The sequence below is a fragment of the Diachasmimorpha longicaudata genome, unplaced genomic scaffold (genome assembly GCF_034640455.1).
Source record: "Diachasmimorpha longicaudata isolate KC_UGA_2023 unplaced genomic scaffold, iyDiaLong2 ctg00000105.1, whole genome shotgun sequence".
Lineage (NCBI taxonomy): Eukaryota > Metazoa > Arthropoda > Insecta > Hymenoptera > Braconidae > Diachasmimorpha > Diachasmimorpha longicaudata.
Window position 1 is genome coordinate 121,909 of NW_026973925.1, and position 23,071 is coordinate 144,979.

Here is a 23,071-nt window from a genome sequence, read left to right on the forward strand (position 1 = left end):
TTTTTCCCAACTTTGAAAATAATCACTTGAAAAAAATCTTAGAATCCAAAGAATAGTATACTTGATCGTTCTACAAGTCGAAAATTGGAAAAATAAGTGATATTTTTACTTGATGCTATTTTTGTCGGTATGCAAAATCGTTGTCAAGATTCTCAAACCTTAAAATCAGGCCAGCCGGCAATTGGCGGGTGAAAATTTCAATCAATTCCCATTCCTCACATCAAACTATGCATATAACAATAGCTTCTATGCTGAATGACGGCTATCCGGCTGTCCCTATCCAAAAATTGAGAAAGCCATAAGTGTCCCTACCTACTTTGCGCCGAAGCAATACGAATCAAAAAGAACTACGAATGGGGACTTAGAATAATTTTTCATTTTTCCCAACTTTGAAAATAATCACTTGAAAAAAATCTTAGAATCCAAAGAATAGTATACTTGATCGTTCTACAAGTCGAAAATTGGAAAAATAAGTGATATTTTTGCTTGATGCTATTTTTGTCGGTATGCAAAATCGTTGTCAAGATTCTCAAACCTTAAAATCAGGCCAGCCGGCAATTGGCGGGTGAAAATTTCAATCAATTCCCATTCCTCACATCAAACTATGCATATAACAATAGCTTCTATGCTGAATGACGGCTATCCGGCTGTCCCTATCCAAAAATTGAGAAAGCCATAAGTGTCCCTACCTACTTTGCGCCGAAGCAATACGAATCAAAAAGAACTACGAATGGGGACTTAGAATAATTTTTCATTTTTCCCAACTTTGAAAATAAACACTTGAAAAAAATCTTAGAATCCAAAGAATAGTATACTTGATCGTTCTACAAGTCGAAAATTGGAAAAATAAGTGATATTTTTGCTTGATGCTATTTTTGTCGGTATGCAAAATCGTTGTCAAGATTCTCAAACCTTAAAATCAGGCCAGCCGGCAATTGGCGGGTGAAAATTTCAATCAATTCCCATTCCTCACATCAAACTATGCATATAACAATAGCTTTTATGCTGAATGACGGCTATCCGGCTGTCCCTATCCAAAAATTGAGAAATCCATAAGTGTCCCTACCTACTTTGCGCCGAAGCAATACGAATCAAAAAGAACTACGAATGGGGACTTAGAATAATTTTTCATTTTTCCCAACTTTGAAAATAATCACTTGAAAAAAATCTTAGAATCCAAAGAATAGTATACTTGATCGTTCTACAAGTCGAAAATTGGAAAAATAAGTGATATTTTTGCTTGATGCTATTTTTGTCGGTATGCAAAATCGTTGTCAAGATTCTCAAACCTTAAAATCAGGCCAGCCGGCAATTGGCGGGTGAAAATTTCAATCAATTCCCATTCCTCACATCAAACTATGCATATAACAATAGCTTTTATGCTGAATGACGGCTATCCGGCTGTCCCTATCCAAAAATTGAGAAATCCATAAGTGTCCCTACCTACTTTGCGCCGAAGCAATACGAATCAAAAAGAACTACGAATGGGGACTTAGAATAATTTTTCATTTTTCCCAACTTTGAAAATAATCACTTGAAAAAAATCTTAGAATCCAAAGAATAGTATACTTGATCGTTCTACAAGTCGAAAATTGGAAAAATAAGTGATATTTTTGCTTGATGCTATTTTTGTCGGTATGCAAAATCGTTGTCAAGATTCTCAAACCTTAAAATCAGGCCAGCCGGCAATTGGCGGGTGAAAATTTCAATCAATTCCCATTCCTCACATCAAACTATGCATATAACAATAGCTTTTATGCTGAATGACGGCTATCCGGCTGTCCCTATCCAAAAATTGAGAAATCCATAAGTGTCCCTACCTACTTTCCGCCGAAGCAATACGAATCAAAAAGAACTACGAATGGAGACTTAGAATAATTTTTCATTTTTCCCAACTTTGAAAATAATCACTTGAAAAAAATCTTAGAATCCAAAGAATAGTATACTTGATCGTTCTACAAGTCGAAAATTGGAAAAATAAGTGATATTTTTGCTTGATGCTATTTTTGTCGGTATGCAAAATCGTTGTCAAGATTCTCAAACCTTAAAATCAGGCCAGCCGGCAATTGGCGGGTGAAAATTTCAATCAATTCCCATTCCTCACATCAAACTATGCATATAACAATAGCTTTTATGCTGAATGACGGCTATCCGGCTGTCCCTATCCAAAAATTGAGAAATCCATAAGTGTCCCTACCTACTTTGCGCCGAAGCAATACGAATCAAAAAGAACTACGAATGGGGACTTAGAATAATTTTTCATTTTTCCCAACTTTGAAAATAATCACTTGAAAAAAATCTTAGAATCCAAAGAATAGTATACTTGATCGTTCTACAAGTCGAAAATTGGAAAAATAAGTGATATTTTTGCTTGATGCTATTTTTGTCGGTATGCAAAATCGTTGTCAAGATTCTCAAACCTTAAAATCAGGCCAGCCGGCAATTGGCGGGTGAAAATTTCAATCAATTCCCATTCCTCACATCAAACTATGCATATAACAATAGCTTTTATGCTGAATGACGGCTATCCGGCTGTCCCTATCCAAAAATTGAGAAATCCATAAGTGTCCCTACCTACTTTGCGCCGAAGCAATACGAATCAAAAAGAACTACGAATGGGGACTTAGAATAATTTTTCATTTTTCCCAACTTTGAAAATAATCACTTGAAAAAAATCTTAGAATCCAAGGAATAGTATACTTGATCGTTCTACAAGTCGAAAATTGGAAAAATAAGTGATATTTTTGCTTGATGCTATTTTTGTCGGTATGCAAAATCGTTGTCAAGATTCTCAAACCTTAAAATCAGGCCAGCCGGCAATTGGCGGGTGAAAATTTCAATCAATTCCCATTCCTCACATCAAACTATGCATATAACAATAGCTTTTATGCTGAATGACGGCTATCCGGCTGTCCCTATCCAAAAATTGAGAAATCCATAAGTGTCCCTACCTACTTTGCGCCGAAGCAATACGAATCAAAAAGAACTACGAATGGGGACTTAGAATAATTTTTCATTTTTCCCAACTTTGAAAATAATCACTTGAAAAAAATCTTAGAATCCAAAGAATAGTATACTTGATCGTTCTACAAGTCGAAAATTGGAAAAATAAGTGATATTTTTGCTTGATGCTATTTTTGTCGGTATGCAAAATCGTTGTCAAGATTCTCAAACCTTAAAATCAGGCCAGCCGGCAATTGGCGGGTGAAAATTTCAATCAATTCCCATTCCTCACATCAAACTATGCATATAACAATAGCTTTTATGCTGAATGACGGCTATCCGGCTGTCCCTATCCAAAAATTGAGAAATCCATAAGTGTCCCTACCTACTTTCCGCCGAAGCAATACGAATCAAAAAGAACTACGAATGGAGACTTAGAATAATTTTTCATTTTTCCCAACTTTGAAAATAATCACTTGAAAAAAATCTTAGAATCCAAAGAATAGTATACTTGATCGTTCTACAAGTCGAAAATTGGAAAAATAAGTGATATTTTTGCTTGATGCTATTTTTGTCGGTATGCAAAATCGTTGTCAAGATTCTCAAACCTTAAAATCAGGCCAGCCGGCAATTGGCGGGTGAAAATTTCAATCAATTCCCATTCCTCACATCAAACTATGCATATAACAATAGCTTTTATGCTGAATGACGGCTATCCGGCTGTCCCTATCCAAAAATTGAGAAATCCATAAGTGTCCCTACCTACTTTGCGCCGAAGCAATACGAATCAAAAAGAACTACGAATGGGGACTTAGAATAATTTTTCATTTTTCCCAACTTTGAAAATAATCACTTGAAAAAAATCTTAGAATCCAAAGAATAGTATACTTGATCGTTCTACAAGTCGAAAATTGGAAAAATAAGTGATATTTTTGCTTGATGCTATTTTTGTCGGTATGCAAAATCGTTGTCAAGATTCTCAAACCTTAAAATCAGGCCAGCCGGCAATTGGCGGGTGAAAATTTCAATCAATTCCCATTCCTCACATCAAACTATGCATATAACAATAGCTTTTATGCTGAATGACGGCTATCCGGCTGTCCCTATCCAAAAATTGAGAAATCCATAAGTGTCCCTACCTACTTTGCGCCGAAGCAATACGAATCAAAAAGAACTACGAATGGGGACTTAGAATAATTTTTCATTTTTCCCAACTTTGAAAATAATCACGTGAAAAAAATCTTAGAATCCAAGGAATAGTATACTTGATCGTTCTACAAGTCGAAAATTGGAAAAATAAGTGATATTTTTGCTTGATGCTATTTTTGTCGGTATGCAAAATCGTTGTCAAGATTCTCAAACCTTAAAATCAGGCCAGCCGGCAATTGGCGGGTGAAAATTTCAATCAATTCCCATTCCTCACATCAAACTATGCATATAACAATAGCTTTTATGCTGAATGACGGCTATCCGGCTGTCCCTATCCAAAAATTGAGAAATCCATAAGTGTCCCTACCTACTTTGCGCCGAAGCAATACGAATCAAAAAGAACTACGAATGGGGACTTAGAATAATTTTTCATTTTTCCCAACTTTGAAAATAATCACTTGAAAAAAATCTTAGAATCCAAAGAATAGTATACTTGATCGTTCTACAAGTCGAAAATTGGAAAAATAAGTGATATTTTTGCTTGATGCTATTTTTGTCGGTATGCAAAATCGTTGTCAAGATTCTCAAACCTTAAAATCAGGCCAGCCGGCAATTGGCGGGTGAAAATTTCAATCAATTCCCATTCCTCACATCAAACTATGCATATAACAATAGCTTTTATGCTGAATGACGGCTATCCGGCTGTCCCTATCCAAAAATTGAGAAATCCATAAGTGTCCCTACCTACTTTGCGCCGAAGCAATACGAATCAAAAAGAACTACGAATGGGGACTTAGAATAATTTTTCATTTTTCCCAACTTTGAAAATAATCACTTGAAAAAAATCTTAGAATCCAAAGAATAGTATACTTGATCGTTCTACAAGTCGAAAATTGGAAAAATAAGTGATATTTTTACTTGATGCTATTTTTGTCGGTATGCAAAATCGTTGTCAAGATTCTCAAACCTTAAAATCAGGCCAGCCGGCAATTGGCGGGTGAAAATTTCAATCAATTCCCATTCCTCACATCAAACTATGCATATAACAATAGCTTCTATGCTGAATGACGGCTATCCGGCTGTCCCTATCCAAAAATTGAGAAAGCCATAAGTGTCCCTACCTACTTTGCGCCGAAGCAATACGAATCAAAAAGAACTACGAATGGGGACTTAGAATAATTTTTCATTTTTCCCAACTTTGAAAATAATCACTTGAAAAAAATCTTAGAATCCAAAGAATAGTATACTTGATCGTTCTACAAGTCGAAAATTGGAAAAATAAGTGATATTTTTGCTTGATGCTATTTTTGTCGGTATGCAAAATCGTTGTCAAGATTCTCAAACCTTAAAATCAGGCCAGCCGGCAATTGGCGGGTGAAAATTTCAATCAATTCCCATTCCTCACATCAAACTATGCATATAACAATAGCTTCTATGCTGAATGACGGCTATCCGGCTGTCCCTATCCAAAAATTGAGAAAGCCATAAGTGTCCCTACCTACTTTGCGCCGAAGCAATACGAATCAAAAAGAACTACGAATGGGGACTTAGAATAATTTTTCATTTTTCCCAACTTTGAAAATAATCACTTGAAAAAAATCTTAGAATCCAAAGAATAGTATACTTGATCGTTCTACAAGTCGAAAATTGGAAAAATAAGTGATATTTTTGCTTGATGCTATTTTTGTCGGTATGCAAAATCGTTGTCAAGATTCTCAAACCTTAAAATCAGGCCAGCCGGCAATTGGCGGGTGAAAATTTCAATCAATTCCCATTCCTCACATCAAACTATGCATATAACAATAGCTTTTATGCTGAATGACGGCTATCCGGCTGTCCCTATCCAAAAATTGAGAAATCCATAAGTGTCCCTACCTACTTTGCGCCGAAGCAATACGAATCAAAAAGAACTACGAATGGGGACTTAGAATAATTTTTCATTTTTCCCAACTTTGAAAATAATCACTTGAAAAAAATCTTAGAATCCAAAGAATAGTATACTTGATCGTTCTACAAGTCGAAAATTGGAAAAATAAGTGATATTTTTGCTTGATGCTATTTTTGTCGGTATGCAAAATCGTTGTCAAGATTCTCAAACCTTAAAATCAGGCCAGCCGGCAATTGGCGGGTGAAAATTTCAATCAATTCCCATTCCTCACATCAAACTATGCATATAACAATAGCTTTTATGCTGAATGACGGCTATCCGGCTGTCCCTATCCAAAAATTGAGAAATCCATAAGTGTCCCTACTTACTTTGCGCCGAAGCAATACGAATCAAAAAGAACTACGAATGGGGACTTAGAATAATTTTTCATTTTTCCCAACTTTGAAAATAATCACTTGAAAAAAATCTTAGAATCCAAGGAATAGTATACTTGATCGTTCTACAAGTCGAAAATTGGAAAAATAAGTGATATTTTTGCTTGATGCTATTTTTGTCGGTATGCAAAATCGTTGTCAAGATTCTCAAACCTTAAAATCAGGCCAGCCGGCAATTGGCGGGTGAAAATTTCAATCAATTCCCATTCCTCACATCAAACTATGCATATAACAATAGCTTTTATGCTGAATGACGGCTATCCGGCTGTCCCTATCCAAAAATTGAGAAATCCATAAGTGTCCCTACCTACTTTGCGCCGAAGCAATACGAATCAAAAAGAACTACGAATGGGGACTTAGAATAATTTTTCATTTTTCCCAACTTTGAAAATAATCACTTGAAAAAAATCTTAGAATCCAAAGAATAGTATACTTGATCGTTCTACAAGTCGAAAATTGGAAAAATAAGTGATATTTTTGCTTGATGCTATTTTTGTCGGTATGCAAAATCGTTGTCAAGATTCTCAAACCTTAAAATCAGGCCAGCCGGCAATTGGCGGGTGAAAATTTCAATCAATTCCCATTCCTCACATCAAACTATGCATATAACAATAGCTTTTATGCTGAATGACGGCTATCCGGCTGTCCCTATCCAAAAATTGAGAAATCCATAAGTGTCCCTACCTACTTTCCGCCGAAGCAATACGAATCAAAAAGAACTACGAATGGAGACTTAGAATAATTTTTCATTTTTCCCAACTTTGAAAATAATCACTTGAAAAAAATCTTAGAATCCAAAGAATAGTATACTTGATCGTTCTACAAGTCGAAAATTGGAAAAATAAGTGATATTTTTGCTTGATGCTATTTTTGTCGGTATGCAAAATCGTTGTCAAGATTCTCAAACCTTAAAATCAGGCCAGCCGGCAATTGGCGGGTGAAAATTTCAATCAATTCCCATTCCTCACATCAAACTATGCATATAACAATAGCTTTTATGCTGAATGACGGCTATCCGGCTGTCCCTATCCAAAAATTGAGAAATCCATAAGTGTCCCTACCTACTTTGCGCCGAAGCAATACGAATCAAAAAGAACTACGAATGGGGACTTAGAATAATTTTTCATTTTTCCCAACTTTGAAAATAATCACTTGAAAAAAATCTTAGAATCCAAAGAATAGTATACTTGATCGTTCTACAAGTCGAAAATTGGAAAAATAAGTGATATTTTTGCTTGATGCTATTTTTGTCGGTATGCAAAATCGTTGTCAAGATTCTCAAACCTTAAAATCAGGCCAGCCGGCAATTGGCGGGTGAAAATTTCAATCAATTCCCATTCCTCACATCAAACTATGCATATAACAATAGCTTTTATGCTGAATGACGGCTATCCGGCTGTCCCTATCCAAAAATTGAGAAATCCATAAGTGTCCCTACCTACTTTGCGCCGAAGCAATACGAATCAAAAAGAACTACGAATGGGGACTTAGAATAATTTTTCATTTTTCCCAACTTTGAAAATAATCACTTGAAAAAAATCTTAGAATCCAAAGAATAGTATACTTGATCGTTCTACAAGTCGAAAATTGGAAAAATAAGTGATATTTTTGCTTGATGCTATTTTTGTCGGTATGCAAAATCGTTGTCAAGATTCTCAAACCTTAAAATCAGGCCAGCCGGCAATTGGCGGGTGAAAATTTCAATCAATTCCCATTCCTCACATCAAACTATGCATATAACAATAGCTTTTATGCTGAATGACGGCTATCCGGCTGTCCCTATCCAAAAATTGAGAAATCCATAAGTGTCCCTACCTACTTTGCGCCGAAGCAATACGAATCAAAAAGAACTACGAATGGGGACTTAGAATAATTTTTCATTTTTCCCAACTTTGAAAATAATCACGTGAAAAAAATCTTAGAATCCAAGGAATAGTATACTTGATCGTTCTACAAGTCGAAAATTGGAAAAATAAGTGATATTTTTGCTTGATGCTATTTTTGTCGGTATGCAAAATCGTTGTCAAGATTCTCAAACCTTAAAATCAGGCCAGCCGGCAATTGGCGGGTGAAAATTTCAATCAATTCCCATTCCTCACATCAAACTATGCATATAACAATAGCTTTTATGCTGAATGACGGCTATCCGGCTGTCCCTATCCAAAAATTGAGAAATCCATAAGTGTCCCTACCTACTTTGCGCCGAAGCAATACGAATCAAAAAGAACTACGAATGGGGACTTAGAATAATTTTTCATTTTTCCCAACTTTGAAAATAATCACTTGAAAAAAATCTTAGAATCCAAAGAATAGTATACTTGATCGTTCTACAAGTCGAAAATTGGAAAAATAAGTGATATTTTTGCTTGATGCTATTTTTGTCGGTATGCAAAATCGTTGTCAAGATTCTCAAACCTTAAAATCAGGCCAGCCGGCAATTGGCGGGTGAAAATTTCAATCAATTCCCATTCCTCACATCAAACTATGCATATAACAATAGCTTTTATGCTGAATGACGGCTATCCGGCTGTCCCTATCCAAAAATTGAGAAATCCATAAGTGTCCCTACCTACTTTGCGCCGAAGCAATACGAATCAAAAAGAACTACGAATGGGGACTTAGAATAATTTTTCATTTTTCCCAACTTTGAAAATAATCACTTGAAAAAAATCTTAGAATCCAAAGAATAGTATACTTGATCGTTCTACAAGTCGAAAATTGGAAAAATAAGTGATATTTTTACTTGATGCTATTTTTGTCGGTATGCAAAATCGTTGTCAAGATTCTCAAACCTTAAAATCAGGCCAGCCGGCAATTGGCGGGTGAAAATTTCAATCAATTCCCATTCCTCACATCAAACTATGCATATAACAATAGCTTCTATGCTGAATGACGGCTATCCGGCTGTCCCTATCCAAAAATTGAGAAAGCCATAAGTGTCCCTACCTACTTTGCGCCGAAGCAATACGAATCAAAAAGAACTACGAATGGGGACTTAGAATAATTTTTCATTTTTCCCAACTTTGAAAATAATCACTTGAAAAAAATCTTAGAATCCAAAGAATAGTATACTTGATCGTTCTACAAGTCGAAAATTGGAAAAATAAGTGATATTTTTGCTTGATGCTATTTTTGTCGGTATGCAAAATCGTTGTCAAGATTCTCAAACCTTAAAATCAGGCCAGCCGGCAATTGGCGGGTGAAAATTTCAATCAATTCCCATTCCTCACATCAAACTATGCATATAACAATAGCTTCTATGCTGAATGACGGCTATCCGGCTGTCCCTATCCAAAAATTGAGAAAGCCATAAGTGTCCCTACCTACTTTGCGCCGAAGCAATACGAATCAAAAAGAACTACGAATGGGGACTTAGAATAATTTTTCATTTTTCCCAACTTTGAAAATAATCACTTGAAAAAAATCTTAGAATCCAAAGAATAGTATACTTGATCGTTCTACAAGTCGAAAATTGGAAAAATAAGTGATATTTTTGCTTGATGCTATTTTTGTCGGTATGCAAAATCGTTGTCAAGATTCTCAAACCTTAAAATCAGGCCAGCCGGCAATTGGCGGGTGAAAATTTCAATCAATTCCCATTCCTCACATCAAACTATGCATATAACAATAGCTTTTATGCTGAATGACGGCTATCCGGCTGTCCCTATCCAAAAATTGAGAAATCCATAAGTGTCCCTACCTACTTTGCGCCGAAGCAATACGAATCAAAAAGAACTACGAATGGGGACTTAGAATAATTTTTCATTTTTCCCAACTTTGAAAATAATCACTTGAAAAAAATCTTAGAATCCAAAGAATAGTATACTTGATCGTTCTACAAGTCGAAAATTGGAAAAATAAGTGATATTTTTGCTTGATGCTATTTTTGTCGGTATGCAAAATCGTTGTCAAGATTCTCAAACCTTAAAATCAGGCCAGCCGGCAATTGGCGGGTGAAAATTTCAATCAATTCCCATTCCTCACATCAAACTATGCATATAACAATAGCTTTTATGCTGAATGACGGCTATCCGGCTGTCCCTATCCAAAAATTGAGAAATCCATAAGTGTCCCTACCTACTTTGCGCCGAAGCAATACGAATCAAAAAGAACTACGAATGGGGACTTAGAATAATTTTTCATTTTTCCCAACTTTGAAAATAATCACTTGAAAAAAATCTTAGAATCCAAGGAATAGTATACTTGATCGTTCTACAAGTCGAAAATTGGAAAAATAAGTGATATTTTTGCTTGATGCTATTTTTGTCGGTATGCAAAATCGTTGTCAAGATTCTCAAACCTTAAAATCAGGCCAGCCGGCAATTGGCGGGTGAAAATTTCAATCAATTCCCATTCCTCACATCAAACTATGCATATAACAATAGCTTTTATGCTGAATGACGGCTATCCGGCTGTCCCTATCCAAAAATTGAGAAATCCATAAGTGTCCCTACCTACTTTGCGCCGAAGCAATACGAATCAAAAAGAACTACGAATGGGGACTTAGAATAATTTTTCATTTTTCCCAACTTTGAAAATAATCACTTGAAAAAAATCTTAGAATCCAAAGAATAGTATACTTGATCGTTCTACAAGTCGAAAATTGGAAAAATAAGTGATATTTTTGCTTGATGCTATTTTTGTCGGTATGCAAAATCGTTGTCAAGATTCTCAAACCTTAAAATCAGGCCAGCCGGCAATTGGCGGGTGAAAATTTCAATCAATTCCCATTCCTCACATCAAACTATGCATATAACAATAGCTTTTATGCTGAATGACGGCTATCCGGCTGTCCCTATCCAAAAATTGAGAAATCCATAAGTGTCCCTACCTACTTTCCGCCGAAGCAATACGAATCAAAAAGAACTACGAATGGAGACTTAGAATAATTTTTCATTTTTCCCAACTTTGAAAATAATCACTTGAAAAAAATCTTAGAATCCAAAGAATAGTATACTTGATCGTTCTACAAGTCGAAAATTGGAAAAATAAGTGATATTTTTGCTTGATGCTATTTTTGTCGGTATGCAAAATCGTTGTCAAGATTCTCAAACCTTAAAATCAGGCCAGCCGGCAATTGGCGGGTGAAAATTTCAATCAATTCCCATTCCTCACATCAAACTATGCATATAACAATAGCTTTTATGCTGAATGACGGCTATCCGGCTGTCCCTATCCAAAAATTGAGAAATCCATAAGTGTCCCTACCTACTTTGCGCCGAAGCAATACGAATCAAAAAGAACTACGAATGGGGACTTAGAATAATTTTTCATTTTTCCCAACTTTGAAAATAATCACTTGAAAAAAATCTTAGAATCCAAAGAATAGTATACTTGATCGTTCTACAAGTCGAAAATTGGAAAAATAAGTGATATTTTTGCTTGATGCTATTTTTGTCGGTATGCAAAATCGTTGTCAAGATTCTCAAACCTTAAAATCAGGCCAGCCGGCAATTGGCGGGTGAAAATTTCAATCAATTCCCATTCCTCACATCAAACTATGCATATAACAATAGCTTTTATGCTGAATGACGGCTATCCGGCTGTCCCTATCCAAAAATTGAGAAATCCATAAGTGTCCCTACCTACTTTGCGCCGAAGCAATACGAATCAAAAAGAACTACGAATGGGGACTTAGAATAATTTTTCATTTTTCCCAACTTTGAAAATAATCACTTGAAAAAAATCTTAGAATCCAAGGAATAGTATACTTGATCGTTCTACAAGTCGAAAATTGGAAAAATAAGTGATATTTTTGCTTGATGCTATTTTTGTCGGTATGCAAAATCGTTGTCAAGATTCTCAAACCTTAAAATCAGGCCAGCCGGCATTGGCGGGTGAAAATTTCAATCAATTCCCATTCCTCACATCAAACTATGCATATAACAATAGCTTTTATGCTGAATGACGGCTATCCGGCTGTCCCTATCCAAAAATTGAGAAAGCCATAAGTGTCCCTACCTACTTTGCGCCGAAGCAATACGAATCAAAAAGAACTACGAATGGGGACTTAGAATAATTTTTCATTTTTCCCAACTTTGAAAATGATCACTTGAAAAAAATCTTAGAATCCAAAGAATAGTATACTTGATCGTTCTACAAGTCGAAAATTGGAAAAATAAGTGATATTTTTGCTTGATGCTATTTTTGTCGGTATGCAAAATCGTTGTCAAGATTCTCAAACCTTAAAATCAGGCCAGCCGGCAAGTGGCGGGTGAAAATTTCAATCAATTCCCATTCCTCACATCAAACTATGCATATAACAATAGCTTTTATGCTGAATGACGGCTATCCGGCTGTCCCTATCCAAAAATTGAGAAATCCATAAGTGTCCCTACCTACTTTGCGCCGAAGCAATACGAATCAAAAAGAACTACGAATGGGGACTTAGAATAATTTTTCATTTTTCCCAACTTTGAAAATAATCACTTGAAAAAAAACTTAGAATCCAAAGAATAGTATACTTGATCGTTCTACAAGTCGAAAATTGGAAAAATAAGTGATATTTTTGCTTGATGCTATTTTTGTCGGTATGCAAAATCGTTGTCAAGATTCTCAAACCTTAAAATCAGGCCAGCCGGCAATTGGCGGGTGAAAATTTCAATCAATTCCCATTCCTCACATCAAACTATGCATATAACAATAGCTTTTATGCTGAATGACGGCTATCCGGCTGTCCCTATCCAAAAATTGAGAAATCCATAAGTGTCCCTACCTACTTTGCGCCGAAGCAATACGAATCAAAAAGAACTACGAATGGGGACTTAGAATAATTTTTCATTTTTCCCAACTTTGAAAATGATCACTTGAAAAAAATCTTAGAATCCAAAGAATAGTATACTTGATCGTTCTACAAGTCGAAAATTGGAAAAATAAGTGATATTTTTGCTTGATGCTATTTTTGTCGGTATGCAAAATCGTTGTCAAGATTCTCAAACCTTAAAATCAGGCCAGCCGGCAAGTGGCGGGTGAAAATTTCAATCAATTCCCATTCCTCACATCAAACTATGCATATAACAATAGCTTTTATGCTGAATGACGGCTATCCGGCTGTCCCTATCCAAAAATTGAGAAAGCCATAAGTGTCCCTACCTACTTTGCGCCGAAGCAATACGAATCAAAAAGAACTACGAATGGGGACTTAGAATCATTTTTCATTTTTCCCAACTTTGGAAATAATCACTTGAAAAAAATCTTAGAATCCAAAGAATAGTATACTTGATCGTTCTACAAGTCGAAAATTGGAAAAATAAGTGATATTTTTGCTTGATGCTATTTTTGTCGGTATGCAAAATCGTTGTCAAGATTCTCAAACCTTAAAATCAGGCCAGCCGGCAAGTGGCGGGTGAAAATTTCAATCAATTCCCATTCCTCACATCAAACTATGCATATAACAATAGCTTTTATGCTGAATGACGGCTATCCGGCTGTCCCTATCCAAAAATTGAGAAATCCATAAGTGTCCCTACCTACTTTGCGCCGAAGCAATACGAATCAAAAAGAACTACGAATGGGGACTTAGAATAATTTTTCATTTTTCCCAACTTTGAAAATAATCACTTGAAAAAAAACTTAGAATCCAAAGAATAGTATACTTGATCGTTCTACAAGTCGAAAATTGGAAAAATAAGTGATATTTTTGCTTGATGCTATTTTTGTCGGTATGCAAAATCGTTGTCAAGATTCTCAAACCTTAAAATCAGGCCAGCCGGCAATTGGCGGGTGAAAATTTCAATCAATTCCCATTCCTCACATCAAACTATGCATATAACAATAGCTTTTATGCTGAATGACGGCTATCCGGCTGTCCCTATCCAAAAATTGAGAAAGCCATAAGTGTCCCTACCTACTTTGCGCCGAAGCAATACGAATCAAAAAGAACTACGAATGGGGACTTAGAATAATTTTTCATTTTTCCCAACTTTGAAAATAATCACTTGAAAAAAATCTTAGAATCCAAAGAATAGTATACTTGATCGTTCTACAAGTCGAAAATTGGAAAAATAAGTGATATTTTTGCTTGATGCTATTTTTGTCGGTATGCAAAATCGTTGTCAAGATTCTCAAACCTTAAAATCAGGCCAGCCGGCAAGTGGCGGGTGAAAATTTCAATCAATTCCCATTCCTCACATCAAACTATGCATATAACAATAGCTTTTATGCTGAATGACGGCTATCCGGCTGTCCCTATCCAAAAATTGAGAAATCCATAAGTGTCCCTACCTACTTTGCGCCGAAGCAATACGAATCAAAAAGAACTACGAATGGGGACTTAGAATAATTTTTCATTTTTCCCAACTTTGAAAATAATCACTTGAAAAAAATCTTAGAATCCAAAGAATAGTATACTTGATCGTTCTACAAGTCGAAAATTGGAAAAATAAGTGATATTTTTGCTTGATGCTATTTTTGTCGGTATGCAAAATCGTTGTCAAGATTCTCAAACCTTAAAATCAGGCCAGCCGGCAATTGGCGGGTGAAAATTTCAATCAATTCCCATTCCTCACATCAAACTATGCATATAACAATAGCTTTTATGCTGAATGACGGCTATCCGGCTGTCCCTATCCAAAAATTGAGAAAGCCATAAGTGTCCCTACCTACTTTGCGCCGAAGCAATACGAATCAAAAAGAACTACGAATGGGGACTTAGAATAATTTTTCATTTTTCCCAACTTTGAAAATAATCACTTGAAAAAAATCTTAGAATCCAAAGAATAGTATACTTGATCGTTCTACAAGTCGAAAATTGGAAAAATAAGTGATATTTTTGCTTGATGCTATTTTTGTCGGTATGCAAAATCGTTGTCAAGATTCTCAAACCTTAAAATCAGGCCAGCCGGCAATTGGCGGGTGAAAATTTCAATCAATTCCCATTCCTCACATCAAACTATGCATATAACAATAGCTTTTATGCTGAATGACGGCTATCCGGCTGTCCCTATCCAAAAATTGAGAAAGCCATAAGTGTCCCTACCTACTTTGCGCCGAAGCAATACGAATCAAAAAGAACTACGAATGGGGACTTAGAATAATTTTTCATTTTTCCCAACTTTGAAAATAATCACTTGAAAAAAATCTTAGAATCCAAAGAATAGTATACTTGATCGTTCTACAAGTCGAAAATTGGAAAAATAAGTGATATTTTTGCTTGATGCTATTTTTGTCGGTATGCAAAATCGTTGTCAAGATTCTCAAACCTTAAAATCAGGCCAGCCGGCAAGTGGCGGGTGAAAATTTCAATCAATTCCCATTCCTCACATCAAACTATGCATATAACAATAGCTTTTATGCTGAATGACGGCTATCCGGCTGTCCCTATCCAAAAATTGAGAAAGCCATAAGTGTCCCTACCTACTTTGCGCCGAAGCAATACGAATCAAAAAGAACTACGAATGGGGACTTAGAATAATTTTTCATTTTTCCCAACTTTGAAAATAATCACTTGAAAAAAATCTTAGAATCCAAAGAATAGTATACTTGATCGTTCTACAAGTCGAAAATTGGAAAAATAAGTGATATTTTTGCTTGATGCTATTTTTGTCGGTATGCAAAATCGTTGTCAAGATTCTCAAACCTTAAAATCAGGCCAGCCGGCAAGTGGCGGGTGAAAATTTCAATCAATTCCCATTCCTCACATCAAACTATGCATATAACAATAGCTTTTATGCTGAATGACGGCTATCCGGCTGTCCCTATCCAAAAATTGAGAAATCCATAAGTGTCCCTACCTACTTTGCGCCGAAGCAATACGAATCAAAAAGAACTACGAATGGGGACTTAGAATAATTTTTCATTTTTCCCAACTTTGAAAATAATCACTTGAAAAAAATCTTAGAATCCAAAGAATAGTATACTTGATCGTTCTACAAGTCGAAAATTGGAAAAATAAGTGATATTTTTGCTTGATGCTATTTTTGTCGGTATGCAAAATCGTTGTCAAGATTCTCAAACCTTAAAATCAGGCCAGCCGGCAATTGGCGGGTGAAAATTTCAATCAATTCCCATTCCTCACATCAAACTATGCATATAACAATAGCTTTTATGCTGAATGACGGCTATCCGGCTGTCCCTATCCAAAAATTGAGAAAGCCATAAGTGTCCCTACCTACTTTGCGCCGAAGCAATACGAATCAAAAAGAACTACGAATGGGGACTTAGAATAATTTTTCATTTTTCCCAACTTTGAAAATAATCACTTGAAAAAAATCTTAGAATCCAAAGAATAGTATACTTGATCGTTCTACAAGTCGAAAATTGGAAAAATAAGTGATATTTTTGCTTGATGCTATTTTTGTCGGTATGCAAAATCGTTGTCAAGATTCTCAAACCTTAAAATCAGGCCAGCCGGCAAGTGGCGGGTGAAAATTTCAATCAATTCCCATTCCTCACATCAAACTATGCATATAACAATAGCTTTTATGCTGAATGACGGCTATCCGGCTGTCCCTATCCAAAAATTGAGAAAGCCATAAGTGTCCCTACCTACTTTGCGCCGAAGCAATACGAATCAAAAAGAACTACGAATGGGGACTTAGAATAATTTTTCATTTTTCCCAACTTTGAAAATAATCACTTGAAAAAAATCTTAGAATCCAAAGAATAGTATACTTGATCGTTCTACAAGTCGAAAATTGGAAAAATAAGTGATATTTTTGCTTGATGCTATTTTTGTCGGTATGCAAAATCGTTGTCAAGATTCTCAAACCTTAAAATCAGGCCAGCCGGCAAGTGGCGGGTGAAAATTTCAATCAATTCCCATTCCTCACATCAAACTATGCATATAACAATAGCTTTTATGCTGAATGACGGCTATCCGGCTGTCCCTATCCAAAAATTGAGAAATCCATAAGTGTCCCTACCTACTTTGCGCCGAAGCAATACGAATCAAAAAGAACTACGAATGGGGACTTAGAATAATTTTTCATTTTTCCCAACTTTGAAAATAATCACTTGAAAAAAATCTTAGAATCCAAAGAATAGTATACTTGATCGTTCTACAAGTCGAAAATTGGAAAAATAAGTGATATTTTTGCTTGATGCTATTTTTGTCGGTATGCAAAATCGTTGTCAAGATTCTCAAACCTTAAAATCAGGCCAGCCGGCAATTGGCGGGTGAAAATTTCAATCAATTCCCATTCCTCACATCAAACTATGCATATAACAATAGCTTTTATGCTGAATGACGGCTATCCGGCTGTCCCTATCCAAAAATTGAGAAAGCCATAAGTGTCCCTACCTACTTTGCGCCGAAGCAATACGAATCAAAAAGAACTACGAATGGGGACTTAGAATAATTTTTCATTTTTCCCAACTTTGAAAATAATCACTTGAAAAAAATCTTAGAATCCAAAGAATAGTATACTTGATCGTTCTACAAGTCGAAAATTGGAAAAATAAGTGATATTTTTGCTTGATGCTATTTTTGTCGGTATGCAAAATCGTTGTCAAGATTCTCAAACCTTAAAATCAGGCCAGCCGGCAAGTGGCGGGTGAAAATTTCAATCAATTCCCATTCCTCACATCAAACTATGCATATAACAATAGCTTTTATGCTGAATGACGGCTATCCGGCTGTCCCTATCCAAAAATTGAGAAATCCATAAGTGTCCCTACCTACTTTGCGCCGAAGCAATACGAATCAAAAAGAACTACGAATGGGGACTTAGAATAATTTTTCATTTTTCCCAACTTTGAAAATAATCACTTGAAAAAAATCTTAGAATCCAAAGAATAGTATACTTGATCGTTCTACAAGTCGAAAATTGGAAAAATAAGTGATATTTTTGCTTGATGCTATTTTTGTCGGTATGCAAAATCGTTGTCAAGATTCTCAAACCTTAAAATCAGGCCAGCCGGCAATTGGCGGGTGAAAATTTCAATCAATTCCCATTCCTCACATCAAACTATGCATATAACAATAGCTTTTATGCTGAATGACGGCTATCCGGCTGTCCCTATCCAAAAATTGAGAAAGCCATAAGTGTCCCTACCTACTTTGCGCCGAAGCAATACGAATCAAAAAGAACTACGAATGGGGACTTAGAATAATTTTTCATTTTTCCCAACTTTGAAAATAATCACTTGAAAAAAATCTTAGAATCCAAAGAATAGTATACTTGATCGTTCTACAAGTCGAAAATTGGAAAAATAAGTGATATTTTTGCTTGATGCTATTTTTGTCGGTATGCAAAATCGTTGTCAAGATTCTCAAACCTTAAAATCAGGCCAGCCGGCAAGTGGCGGGTGAAAATTTCAATCAATTCCCATTCCTCACATCAAACTATGCATATAACAATAGCTTTTATGCTGAATGACGGCTATCCGGCTGTCCCTATCCAAAAATTGAGAAATCCATAAGTGTCCCTACCTACTTTGCGCCGAAGCAATACGAATCAAAAAGAACTACGAATGGGGACTTAGAATAATTTTTCATTTTTCCCAACTTTGAAAATAATCACTTGAAAAAAATCTTAGAATCCAAAGAATAGTATACTTGATCGTTCTACAAGTCGAAAATTGGAAAAATAAGTGATATTTTTGCTTGATGCTATTTTTGTCGGTATGCAAAATCGTTGTCAAGATTCTCAAACCTTAAAATCAGGCCAGCCGGCAATTGGCGGGTGAAAATTTCAATCAATTCCCATTCCTCACATCAAACTATGCATATAACAATAGCTTTTATGCTGAATGACGGCTATCCGGCTGTCCCTATCCAAAAATTGAGAAAGCCATAAGTGTCCCTACCTACTTTGCGCCGAAGCAATACGAATCAAAAAGAACTACGAATGGGGACTTAGAATAATTTTTCATTTTTCCCAACTTTGAAAATAATCACTTGAAAAAAATCTTAGAATCCAAAGAATAGTATACTTGATCGTTCTACAAGTCGAAAATTGGAAAAATAAGTGATATTTTTGCTTGATGCTATTTTTGTCGGTATGCAAAATCGTTGTCAAGATTCTCAAACCTTAAAATCAGGCCAGCCGGCAAGTGGCGGGTGAAAATTTCAATCAATTCCCATTCCTCACATCAAACTATGCATATAACAATAGCTTTTATGCTGAATGACGGCTATCCGGCTGTCCCTATCCAAAAATTGAGAAAGCCATAAGTGTCCCTACCTACTTTGCGCCGAAGCAATACGAATCAAAAAGAACTACGAATGGGGACTTAGAATAATTTTTCATTTTTCCCAACTTTGAAAATAATCACTTGAAAAAAATCTTAGAATCCAAAGAATAGTATACTTGATCGTTCTACAAGTCGAAAATTGGAAAAATAAGTGATATTTTTGCTTGATGCTATTTTTGTCGGTATGCAAAATCGTTGTCAAGATTCTCAAACCTTAAAATCAGGCCAGCCGGCAATTGGCGGGTGAAAATTTCAATCAATTCCCATTCCTCACATCAAACTATGCATATAACAATAGCTTTTATGCTGAATGACGGCTATCCGGCTGTCCCTATCCAAAAATTGAGAAAGCCATAAGTGTCCCTACCTACTTTGCGCCGAAGCAATACGAATCAAAAAGAACTACGAATGGGGACTTAGAATAATTTTTCATTTTTCCCAACTTTGAAAATAATCACTTGAAAAAAAACTTAGAATCCAAAGAATAGTATACTTGATCGTTCTACAAGTCGAAAATTGGAAAAATAAGTGATATTTCTGCTTGATGCTATTTTTGTCGGTATGCAAAATCGTTGTCAAGATTCTCAAACCTTAAAATCAGGCCAGCCGGCAATTGGCGGGTGAAAATTTCAATCAATTCCCATTCCTCACATCAAACTATGCATATAACAATAGCTTTTATGCTGAATGACGGCTATCCGGCTGTCCCTATCCAAAAATTGAGAAAGCCATAAGTGTCCCTACCTACTTTGCGCCGAAGCAATACGAATCAAAAAGAACTACGAATGGGGACTTAGAATAATTTTTCATTTTTCCCAACTTTGAAAATAATCACTTGAAAAAAAACTTAGAATCCAAAGAATAGTATACTTGATCGTTCTACAAGTCGAAAATTGGAAAAATAAGTGATATTTTTGCTTGATGCTATTTTTGTCGGTATGCAAAATCGTTGTCAAGATTCTCAAACCTTAAAATCAGGCCAGCCGGCAATTGGCGGGTGAAAATTTCAATCAATTCCCATTCCTCACATCAAACTATGCATATAACAATAGCGTTTATGCTGAATGACGGCTATCCGGCTGTCCCTATCCAAAAATTGAGAAAGCCATAAGTGTCCCTACCTACTTTGCGCCGAAGCAATACGAATCAAAAAGAACTACGAATGGGGACAGAATAATTTTTCATTTTTCCCAACTTTGAAAATAATCACTTGAAAAAAAACTTAGAATCCAAAGAATAGTATACTTGATCGTTCTACAAGTCGAAAATTGGAAAAATAAGTGATATTTTTGCTTGATGCTATTTTTGTCGGTATGCAAAATCGTTGTCAAGATTCTCAAACCTTAAAATCAGGCCAGCCGGCAATTGGCGGGTGAAAATTTCAATCAATTCCCATTCCTCACATCAAACTATGCATATAACAATAGCTTTTATGCTGAATGACGGCTATCCGGCTGTCCCTATCCAAAAATTGAGAAAGCCATAAGTGTCCCTACCTACTTTGCGCCGAAGCAATACGAATCAAAAAGAACTACGAATGGGGACTTAGAATAATTTTTCATTTTTCCCAACTTTGAAAATAATCACTTGAAAAAAAACTTAGAATCCAAAGAATAGTATACTTGATCGTTCTACAAGTCGAAAATTGGAAAAATAAGTGATATTTCTGCTTGATGCTATTTTTGTCGGTATGCAAAATCGTTGTCAAGATTCTCAAACCTTAAAATCAGGCCAGCCGGCAATTGGCGGGTGAAAATTTCAATCAATTCCCATTCCTCACATCAAACTATGCATATAACAATAGCTTTTATGCTGAATGACGGCTATCCGGCTGTCCCTATCCAAAAATTGAGAAAGCCATAAGTGTCCCTACCTACTTTGCGCCGAAGCAATACGAATCAAAAAGAACTACGAATGGGGACTTAGAATAATTTTTCATTTTTCCCAACTTTGAAAATAATCACTTGAAAAAAAACTTAGAATCCAAAGAATAGTATACTTGATCGTTCTACAAGTCGAAAATTGGAAAAATAAGTGATATTTCTGCTTGATGCTATTTTTGTCGGTATGCAAAATCGTTGTCAAGATTCTCAAACCTTAAAATCAGGCCAGCCGGCAATTGGCGGGTGAAAATTTCAATCAATTCCCATTCCTCACATCAAACTATGCATATAACAATAGCTTTTATGCTGAATGACGGCTATCCGGCTGTCCCTATCCAAAAATTGAGAAAGCCATAAGTGTCCCTACCTACTTTGCGCCGAAGCAATACGAATCAAAAAGAACTACGAATGGGGACTTAGAATAATTTTTCATTTTTCCCAACTTTGAAAATAATCACTTGAAAAAAAACTTAGAATCCAAAGAATAGTATACTTGATCGTTCTACAAGTCGAAAATTGGAAAAATAAGTGATATTTCTGCTTGATGCTATTTTTGTCGGTATGCAAAATCGTTGTCAAGATTCTCAAACCTTAAAATCAGGCCAGCCGGCAATTGGCGGGTGAAAATTTCAATCAATTCCCATTCCTCACATCAAACTATGCATATAACAATAGCTTTTATGCTGAATGACGGCTATCCGGCTGTCCCTATCCAAAAATTGAGAAAGCCATAAGTGTCCCTACCTACTTTGCGCCGAAGCAATACGAATCAAAAAGAACTACGAATGGGGACTTAGAATAATTTTTCATTTTTCCCAACTTTGAAAATAATCACTTGAAAAAAAACTTAGAATCCAAAGAATAGTATACTTGATCGTTCTACAAGTCGAAAATTGGAAAAATAAGTGATATTTTTGCTTGATGCTATTTTTGTCGGTATGCAAAATCGTTGTCAAGATTCTCAAACCTTAAAATCAGGCCAGCCGGCAATTGGCGGGTGAAAATTTCAATCAATTCCCATTCCTCACATCAAACTATGCATATAACAATAGCTTTTATGCTGAATGACGGCTATCCGGCTGTCCCTATCCAAAAATTGAGAAAGCCATAAGTGTCCCTACCTACTTTGCGCCGAAGCAATACGAATCAAAAAGAACTACGAATGGGGACTTAGAATAATTTTTCATTTTTCCCAACTTTGAAAATAATCACTTGAAAAAAAACTTAGAATCCAAAGAATAGTATACTTGATCGTTCTACAAGTCGAAAATTGGAAAAATAAGTGATATTTTTGCTTGATGCTATTTTTGTCGGTATGCAAAATCGTTGTCAAGATTCTCAAACCTTAAAATCAGGCCAGCCGGCAATTGGCGGGTGAAAATTTCAATCAATTCCCATTCCTCACATCAAACTATGCATATAACAATAGCGTTTATGCTGAATGACGGCTATCCGGCTGTCCCTATCCAAAAATTGAGAAAGCCATAAGTGTCCCTACCTACTTTGCGCCGAAGCAATACGAATCAAAAAGAACTACGAATGGGGACAGAATAATTTTTCATTTTTCCCAACTTTGAAAATAATCACTTGAAAAAAAACTTAGAATCCAAAGAATAGTATACTTGATCGTTCTACAAGTC